The 8,205-nt window shown below is 49.4% G+C and overlaps 1 long non-coding RNA gene across 5 annotated transcripts in view; it reads left to right on the top strand.

Annotated features, from left to right (window-relative positions):
• The first annotated feature begins 627 nt into the window (after window positions 1–627).
• Window positions 628–8,205, top strand: part of LOC140601168 (uncharacterized) — a 29,168-nt gene continuing 21,590 nt past the window's right edge. For all 5 annotated transcript variants that reach the window (XR_012004215.1, XR_012004216.1, XR_012004217.1 and 2 more), the window contains exons 1-2: window positions 628–785; window positions 1,296–1,384. This is a non-coding gene — a long non-coding RNA (uncharacterized lncRNA). The remainder of the gene's footprint in view (window positions 786–1,295; window positions 1,385–8,205) is intronic.

The raw sequence follows: 8,205 nt of genomic DNA, 5'->3' as shown, positions 1-8,205 counted from the left end.
TCAATCTAGAGAGAGTCATGAGTCCATCTGTCATCACCCACCTCCCTGGGAACTGAGGAGGGCAGAGAGCCAGGCCAGCAGGCAGAGCACATCTGTATCTCCTTGTTAAAGTCCAGCTCTGTTGGTTAATCTATGGAAGAGCCCAGCTGGAAAGTCTACCAAAAATGCAGGAATCACTAGTTTGAGCCTCTTGCCCACATGTGCCCCCTCCCCATCATCAGGTATGTCCTGTTCATCATCCCCGACTTTACTCAAAGGTCATCTCCTCTGGGAAGACTCCCTAATTCCCAGGCAGATCCAGTCACTCTTTCTCCCCTTCTTCCTTGACCAGACCACAATGACAGGCTCGATTGCACTGTCCTAATAGTTTAACAGTCTGATTACTTGTCTCTCTTTTCAGTTACATATGTGCTATCTACTATGGTTCATATTGGTCACACGTGGCTATTCAATTTAAATTAATTACAATTAAATAGAATATGAATTCAGTTCCTCAGTTACCCTAGCCACATTTTAGGTGCTCAATACCCATAAGTGACCAGTGACTCCCATGAGACATCACAGAAAGCATTTCCATCATCACAGAAAGTTCTATTGAACAATGCTGCATTCTATTGAGCAGTGCTAAGGGCTTCCTGAGAACTAAACTGGGTCTTACTCATCTTTGTACCCCTGCACAGTATCTAGGACATAGAAGAGGCTAAATACATACAGATTAAATGAGTAGATGAGAGAATAATTTCTGGACACCAAATGTCAAGAGGAATATAGATGGCCTGTATGGGGTATGTTTCAAAAACAGGGACCAGGAGAAAATATGTAGGGGAAATACAGAGAGGACAACTCAGTGTGAGGAGGGGGGGCCTTTCCACATCCTGAGACACTAGAATGCTGTTGCCAGTGCCCTTTAGCAGCAGCATAGCTGCACAGGACTGCTTGTTCCTACCAGCCTTTCCTCTGCAACACCTCTTTTCACCTCTCTACAAATCCATGAGCCTTACAAAGCCCCCAGAAGGCTCTCCTGACCAGCTTCCACTTGTCCCACTCTCCACAGTGTGCCAAGCACCCCCAGCACAGTTTCAAGGAGCTCCACTTGACAGCTGTGGTCACTGTCCATTTTGTGTTCCAGTGCATATACTTCATATCCATGACTGCTCTCTTTTTCAGGCTGACCAACAGACCCCCAGTGTATCAGACTTAGGCTATAAGACGTGGGCTTTCCAGGGACAAGGTCTATATTTTAATGATCAGGAAAGATAGAGACTCCCTAAAGCTTAGTGTTTGTTTCTCTTTAGGCAAAGGACTTAAAGGAAAGGATCGGGAGATCTGGTCTTGTGGGAACAATTAATCCAGAGTCTTGTCCACCAGAGAAGATGCAAAGCAGGTACTTAAGGGAGCTCAAGATGACACTGTTTCTCTTGTACAACTTCAAGTGAACTTTATACAACCATCTCTTCGAGGGCCAAGTGGCTGGGCAAAGGCTTGAACTTTGAGGATTTGAAGAAGCTGAATCTCTCTTCCTCCACTGCTCTGTTTTCCTCTATCAGCTCTTATTTTAGCATCTTGAGCCTCATAGTCTTCTTTTGTTGTCTAAGAATCCATGGGAGATGAATCAGACAGTCCTGTAGCTCTGGCTTGGCTCTTTATGGGCTCCTAATTGACCTTAGAGCTATCCCTGTATTCACTGCTTCACAGAAACACACTTGCCATCAGAAAGGGCTCTCTGGTCCTGGGCCCATTTTTCTGTGGCCCCTGAGCTTGCCTGGAGTTTGTGCATAAGGAAAGTAAAGCTCTACTCTATCCTTGTAGATAGTTCAACTTCTTCCTCACCCTAGAACCTAGGCCATTCTCAACAACAGGCCTGAGGCCCAAGATGGCAGCCCCATCAACCCCAAGTTTGTGGTGGTTGATGTACTATTTAGAATGTCAGTATTCATTCACCTTGTCCTTCCACTTGGCTGTCAATATTAGCCTCTTTGCCCCAAACACTATCCCTTAAGGAAAACCACAACTCTGCCCTCTGTCCTATAAAAGGGAGTCTGGTCCTCAGCAGGCTTATCTTTGGCACCTAAAGGGTATACACACACTGTGCCCCATGCACAATCCCTTCTCACTGGTTCTGTGTGACAGCCATCTCATTAGAAGGAAAGCTCTTATAGTCATGATTTGAGAGGTTTAGCATAGTCCAGGAACATGCACCATTGCTATGAGGAGGCTTCTTTGTGCACAGTTTTGTGTGAGGTATTGGGAAAATGTTCTGATCTTCAAATCTGCATTTTCCCATTAGATTCATTCCTTTGGGTTAAGGCTTGCCTTTATTCTTAAACAATGGTATTCCCGTCTCCCCTGAGGGGCTTCTGGGGCTGGACCCATAGGGAGAGCTTTGTGGATGACCTGTGACTCTATGACTTCTCCTCAAAAAGGCAGTGGGAGCAAGTGACATTCCTAAAGCCAGCCCCTGTGCTCCTCTTTCCTCAGCTGACACATCTGAGAGTAGAGGCTGTCTTTCCCATGTTCAGGGCAAAGGAGGGGAAGAGCTGGAACTCATCAGGGTGTTGTTTTTGCCAGTGGAGCCCTTGAAGTGGAGACAGGAGAAAAACAAACAAACTCATGTCATCTCCCCAGGGCCCTGGAAGAGGTCCCCTTCACAGCCAGGAATGTGACAGGGAGAGAAGTCAGCCAGGAGGCTGCCTGCAGAGGGAGGGATGCACGCAGCCTGGGCTGAGGATCAGAGGCAAAAATAGGGAGAGGGGGCCAGAGCTTGGGGGGTCCAATGCCACAGCATCCCCAGAGAAGGTCAAAGACCCACCAGAGAGAGCTGTACCCCCAGGCTGGGAGGGCTCCATGACACAGAAAGATGGCCCATCTCAGCAGAGCCACTGATAGTCTTCTAGAGGAATCCAGCCACTGTACTCTAACACTGGTTTTGTGGCATAGATGCAGCAATAATTACACAGATTGACCACTGATTGGCCAGGGAGATCGTAATTAGGAAGAACATGAGGGTCAGAAGCAAATCCAGGGAGCAAAGATGGTTCCAGGGAGGAGACAAAGCACTAGGGAGGGGGACCAGCGTCAGGCTGAGAAGCAGAGCAGAGACAAGCGGTGGAGGATCAAGGTCATGTTGAGCTTGCCTAAGAGCTCTGGCACACCAGAAGGCCTTTGATGGGCCAAAGCTGGACACATGTGCCACACTGCTACTTTTTCAAGAAACTTGACCAAGAGTTCCATGGCATGTCCTACTTTTACCTCTACCATGGGGCAGGACACCAGGGAGCCTTGGTCCCCAGTCTCCATTCTCAGCTCACCCCAGCTCCTAGGAACTAAGGAAAGGAAGAGCGAGACATGGGTTTCCTTATACTTCTCCTTCCTCCTCCAAAGTGTGCATTTAGGGCCCCTCATATCATAGGTACCAGCAGGGCCTGGGCCCCACTTAACCTCCTTTTCCCTCTACATCTGGGGGAGTCTAAGGTATGTTCCATTCTGGGCTCCTACTCTGGGCCCCAGCTGTGTGAGGAAAGCAGCCGGGCCAGTTCTCCCAGAAGCTCACCACAAATGGTCAGGGACTCAATATGCCCATTTACAAACTAGAGACAGATCCTGACCCCTCACCTCACTGGCAGTTGGGGGTTGACAGGAAACCCTAGTTGCCAGAGCATCCAGGAAAGAAAACCAAAGCATCTGGGACATTCCAGGAGAAAGGTCTCTCTTTGGGGGATCTTCCATTAAAAATGCTGAATCTGTCACAGCCTGATCTCAGGCTGTCAGAGCTACCTGGACCAACACCTCCATGTGTGTGTAAGAAGACTGAGGATTACATAGAAGAAAGGACAGTCTGCACTGCAGGGACAGCCAGGGGCTCAGCACTCACCCTCGGGGAAGCCAGAGGAAAGAGAAGCATGAGGAGAGTGGGCCCATCCACTAGCAGCCTGGGTCTTATACCTACAGTCTAATCCCTTGTACCTGAGTGAGACTCAGGATCTACCCAAACCCACCCCAAACCCACCCCCCACCTACAGTCTAATCCCTTGTACCTGAGTGAGACTCAGGATCTACCCAAACCCATCCCACAAGTCTGAATCTCTACCTTGAAATCCTCTTAGCACTATTTTGAAGTCCAGGCCTGGGTTTTGCTTTTATGTCTCCTTCTGGAGGCCAGAGCCCCAACTCTGCTCCCAAACTCCCAACACCTCCCACCTACTGCTCCTCCAGACTGCCGGGGCTCCCACCAGAATGTGAACCCCATGTAGGGGGGATCTTGGTGTCTTTTATTCACTGATGTGTCCTAAGTCCCTCAAGCAGTGCTGGCACAAGGGGGACACTCAATATTTGTACAGGGCCCAGAACCCACTATAGAAGGATCAGTGAGAAGGTAGAGACAATGACTTGATGGAGAACACACAAGGAGAGGCACTGTGCAAAGGACACCTGCAGGCTCACCTCCCTTGTCCCTCGCTGGAGTTTGCCTCCTCTCTAAAATGACTCAGACCATCACCTTCCTCAGCTGGCCCAAGTCCTGCAGGTCTCCATTGGCTGGTTGGCTCCTCAGCCCTTCCTCTCCTCCTGTGTGCCCAGTGTCACCACAGCCCTGGAGATGCTCCCCCCACCCCCCCCCCCACCCCCGCCATCCCTCAGGCCACAGGCTCCAAAGCCATATGGAATTCACCAGGCTCCAATCAGGTGGCTCCATCCTCCCACACTGGAGTGTGGATGCTCAGAGCTTAGCCCTGTGCTGGAGGCCCTCAGGGGTGAGGAGTCTCAGCTGGACCCAGCTCTTAAAACCTAATGATTATTGTAGAGGAATTAAGTTACCCTAGCCTCCCTCACACATGCTTCTCCAGCTCCATGGCCCTGCCTCTTTCTCCCTGTTTTGAGCACCCCCTTCCCCAGGGGTCAGACCCAAGGCCACTTTCTGCTGGCAGTGCCCAGAGCACAAGGAGACTCCTATCTCCTATCTCCAGACTCCAGACCCCAGGAAAAGGAAGGACCTTATATTCTTCTACTGCATTCCAGAGGGAGTGACAGGGAGGCCCCAAGGTGGCCTGGATCCCAGGAACAGCCTGGCTCCTTCTCCACCCACCCCACTCTGCCCTCCGGTCACCTCTCAAGCTTTCTGGATCTAAGATGCCTGCAGGAATCTTGGCCCAGACATCCACAACCGCTCCCTCAACCTCCTGTAAGGCCTCCTCACCCTCTTCCTCCCTGGCAGGGCCTGGAGCCTGGGATCCAGTGTCTGGTCTGGTGCTCCCTTTCTGCTGGTTTCCCACCTGCACCCGGGGCATCTTTCAATTAGTGGTCTGCCCTAGCCTGATTCAAGGAGGGCATCCATCTCTCTTCATCAAGTAGAATTGCTGATATGGATTGGCCTAATAATATGAAAAAAGGTTTTCTTCTCTGGGCTGCAAGGTCCACCCTACTACTTTGAAATTCTGAGAATGCATAGTCATCTTTTCAAATGTACAACAGTCGTCAGTAAAATGAGGAGTGCTTTCCTTGATTACCTGAATCTCAAGGGACTTTCATATATTCATACGTTCAAAAGTCACAGCTCTCCTGTCCATTCATTGTAGAATATGCTGTAAATGAAGGCTTGCAATTCAAGTGAACTTTGCCCACACCTGAGGAAAACAAAAAAGTCTATGGGTCTCTCTCCAGACCCTCTCACCTGGGTCCCCACCGGCACTCTAAGTGTGGATGGCATTTATTTTATACTTATCTCATCTCTGGGGCCCATATGGCTCCTGAAACTCCACGTACTAAGTCATGGCCTGTCTGTCTGGATGAATCTGGGTTTCTGGTGGGACATGTCCAAAGAGTGGCCTCAATGGGTAGAAAGAGGAGTCCCAGGATGTCCTGGGTGCCCTCCCCTCCCCACCTCCCCTGCATGTGAAGACTATGGACTCAAGAGAGAAAGCCCTGGAGTTCCCCAGGGAGCATGGAGGGCAAAGTGGGGGAATCTGAGGCTTTTGTGGCAGGAACACTGGGGAGGGTCATCCCAGAAGTGGCCAGAGTCCCACCCACCTCACTTCTTTGCCCCTGCTTTTTCCCACTCCTTTCCGCCAACTGCTCCAAAATGTACCTATTATGGATTTGCTTCAATAATATTTTTTTTGAGAAAGAGAGTGAGAGAAAAAGAGAGAGAAAGCTAGCAAGGGTGGGGGGAAGAGAATCCCAAGCAGGCTCCACGCTGAGCATGGAGGCTGATGCAGGGCTCAATCTCATGACCTAAGCCAAAATCTCATGACCACTTAACTGACTGAGCCACCCAGGTTCCCCAATAATTATTTTTTTTAATGCAAGCTTCTCTGCGAAGTCTAGGCTCTTCTTTCCCTTCTCCATATTGATTTTATATCTCTACCCACCCCCGACCCCATCCTGTACAGAACTTCACTAAACTGCACAAAGATGGAGCATCTGCACTGCTATTTTTCACTGACATTGCGTTGTGTTTCTCTACTGTTCCTTCATTTGCCAAATACTGAGCAAGACCCTGCAATGTACAAAGTGCCAGGCTGGCTCTTCCTGTTTCTGTCTTCTTTATCTATTTTAAAAATATGGTTATAAAGTAGATTCAGGGATCCCAGCCTAAGATGAAGTCTGAGCAAGGATGAAGCTGGTCCCTTCCAGGTATGGGGCATGGAAGACTGGAGACTAGATCCAGAACCGCTTTGAATAAGAATTCCAGTGGGCACCTGCCTCTCCACTGTTGCAGCCTTACTAACAAAGCCACCACCAACCAGCCTATCCACCTCCCTGCCCCCAGGCCACTTTCACTTAGCAGCTGGGGAGATTTTTCAGAACACAGGTCACATCAACAGGCTTCTTAATATACATATTTCTGCACACTGGTGCCTGACTACCCTCTGATCTCAGAGAGTGGGTGTCCTCTCACAACAGCCGCACGGTCCCTGCCACATGCCAACTTCCATGTATCCTCCTCACACCTCTACACATGCTCTTCCCCTGCCCACCACACTTGTCCCCACCCCCCCATTCCCACACTCCTCTTTTTGCCAACTTTTACACATTATTCACATTTCAACAGAACTGTCTCTTCCTAAGAAAGGGATATCTCACCCAGCCTTCAGGTAAAGTAAATTCCCTATTATATGCTCTTCTCATTACCCTGAACCTCCTAATAATCATTTATGTAATCATGGTCTCTTTCCCTTGACTATATTAAGTACCTTGAAAGCAGGCCCCTGGGATCCCTGGGTGGCGCAGTGGTTTAGCGCCTGCCTTTGGCCCAGGGCGCGATCCTGGAGACCCGGGATCGAATCCCACGTCAGGCTCCCGGTGCATGGAGCCTGCTTCTCCCTCTGCCTGTGTCTCTGCCTCTCTCTCTCTCTCTGTGACTATCATAAAAAAATAAATAAAAAAAAAAAAAAAAAAAAAAGAAAGCAGGCCCCTGTCTGTGCTGGCTGCAGATACTAGGCTTATTCAGCTCACTCTAGGCCTTTGTAGGAAAGAGCTCAAAGGACACTGTCCCATTCCTTCTACTAACTAACTGGCTGAAGGCCGTGCATCCTATTGGAGCAACAGGGATGGAACCAACCTCAGCTGGAGTTGATACTCTAAGCACATTTAAACCAGAGCTCCTGCTAGCCTGCACGATGCCTCTGTGGGATTAGGAAAAGATGTTCCCTCTTCTGAGAGAGTGCAGTCCAATAGGGCACGGGCCTTGATGAGTAGAATCTGGCCTGTCTACATTTCAGTTCCCACTCACCCCTTGGGCAAGCATCTTTTTTTTTTTTTTAAGATATATTTACTTGAGAGAGAGTGAGTAAGAGAGAGCACGAGCAGGGGATTAGGGAGGCAGAGCAGAGGGAGAGGGAGAAGTAGGCTCCCCGCCAAGTAGGGCTCAATACCAGGTCCCTGGGATCATGACTTGAGCCAAAGGCAGACCCTTAGCCAACTGAGCCACCCAGGCATCCTGAGCAAGCACCTTTTAATAGGATATGCCTTCATTAAGACCCAGATACAGAAATGAGCTACTTTTCAAGCTAGCTAAAGACACCCATGTTCCAAAGCTCTACAGACCCAGCTGGGGCTCAAGAAGTTGTGTCTTTCTTCCCTCTACATGGCCTTTGAAACATCTCTCAGAGTTTTATATCCTAATCTAGTTTTGCAGACATCTCTGGGTCTTCCACGAGCTCTGGGACTTCCAAATCAATTATTTACCCTTCCCTACTCTCTTCCCACTTC

The sequence above is a fragment of the Canis lupus genome, chromosome 12 (assembly GCF_048164855.1).
Source record: "Canis lupus baileyi chromosome 12, mCanLup2.hap1, whole genome shotgun sequence".
In the NCBI taxonomy this organism is placed as follows: domain Eukaryota; kingdom Metazoa; phylum Chordata; class Mammalia; order Carnivora; family Canidae; genus Canis; species Canis lupus.
Note: the sequence above shows the minus strand (reverse complement) of the source record. Positions and strands in the feature narration are given on the sequence as shown.